This window comes from Physeter macrocephalus, chromosome 21 (genome assembly GCF_002837175.3).
Source record: "Physeter macrocephalus isolate SW-GA chromosome 21, ASM283717v5, whole genome shotgun sequence".
Lineage (NCBI taxonomy): Eukaryota > Metazoa > Chordata > Mammalia > Artiodactyla > Physeteridae > Physeter > Physeter macrocephalus.
The window spans coordinates 119,849,757-119,851,578 of NC_041234.1; positions in this window are offsets into that span (position 1 = coordinate 119,849,757).

Sequence of the window (1,822 nt, forward strand, 5' to 3'; positions counted from 1 at the left end):
AAGTCAGAGCCCTCACAGGTGGCTTTGTGGGGAAAGCTATATGGCCTTGGGTTTAAAAGAAGGGTAAGCTGTGACGAAGTGAGAGAGTGGCAGGGACATATATGCACTACCAAATGTAAATTAGATAGCTAGTGGGAAGCTGCCGCATAGCACAGGGAGATCACCTCTGTGCTTTGTGACCACCTACAGGGGTGGGATAGGGAGAAGATAAGTTGGATTTAGGCAGATGAAGGTGGCAAACTGAATATCCACCAAGAGGGAGTTAGTTGCTCGGGGAAAGGCCAGTAGCCCCTTTGGACAGGACCTGGGCATGCATGACAGGAAGGAGGGGGAGGAGAGAGCTAGAAGGGTCGGTTGGAATCAGATAGTAAATGGTTTGAATACAGAATGGATTAAAGAGGGAGCAAACACTAAAGGGGAAAACCAATTAGAAGACTATTGCAAGAGGCCAAGTCAGGCAAGAAGGCAGAAACTAGGGGTGGGAGCCATGGTGTGAGGAGGACACTGTGGGGAAAAGCATCCTGGAGATAGTCTCGAAGGTCAAATTGAAAAAGATATGGTGATCCACACAGAAAAGCCACGATAACCAATAAACACTCTTTCTCCCTGTACCAGCTCCTGAAATCTTCTCCCAAATGGGAGTCAATTGTGATAAAACTGCAAAGGAGTAAATGAGAGATCAGAGTATGGAAAGCCCCAGTTGACTGAGTCAAGGAATAAATGAACATGCAGTCGCTTCAGGGGCTTATTTGATTATTGGAAAGAAATGTAGGGCTGAGGCAAGATGCCAGGTGATTGCCCTGAATAGTGTCTCTTTTATCCACTCTTCCATAACAATTACTGTGTCAATAATTACCCGAGGCGCTTTACCATCTTGATCTCACTTAATCCTCAAAGTTTATAGATGAAAAACCTGAGGATCAGATAGTGTGACTTGTCCAGTCATACAGATGTGAGTAGCAGGACTGGGATTCAAGCCCCGAAATCTGTCCGACCCCGATGCTCCCTCCATTAGAGCTAAGTCTAAGCCAAAGTCTGTCTGCCTGTAAATCCCACCCACTGACAGAATTATAGCATCCCTTCTTGGAAAGAGGATGCCCTCTTTGAGGTACAGTTAGAGAAGCAAATCTTCTGGGTCCCTTTCATCAAAATGAAAGCCAAACAATGGGGATATATGTATATGTATAGCTGATTCACTTTGTTATAAAGCAGAAACTAACACACCATTGTGAAGCACTTATACTCCAATAAAGATGTTAAAAAAAAGCAAACAAAAATGAAAGCCAAACAAGGCCACGGAGCAAAGCCTGTTCCTCAACATGCGGTACTGAGGCTTCTTCTCTCTCAGGTATCATCTTTGAGCATTCTAACCGATAAAGATGATAGCCACTTCCAAGTCCTCATCCTGCATGAGCTCCGACTTTGGAGAAATTTTCTCCTCTGTTCATTTCTGGGATGCTTCTTTCAACAGACATCTCTTGAGTTCTCACTATAAAGGAGACTCTAGGCAGGCCACATGATGAATCAGAAACAGTACCGAGACTACAGGAGCTCCCAGTCCATCATGGAAGGGAGATGAGAGGCAATGATGACTATATAGGAGGGAAATGCTTTTCTAGAGGACTGTTGAAGGCACCCTTGGAGCATGAAGGAAAGAGCCACTATCTCTGCCTGGCCAGTTGGAAAAGCTTCATAACAGCTGGGCTTAGTCTTGAAAGATGAGTAAGAATGCATTGGGCACCTAATAGTCAAAGCAAACTTCTAATGTTCAGAACCAAATCCTTGGCTTCCCACATACCTTAACTTCTTCCCGGAGTCTTAC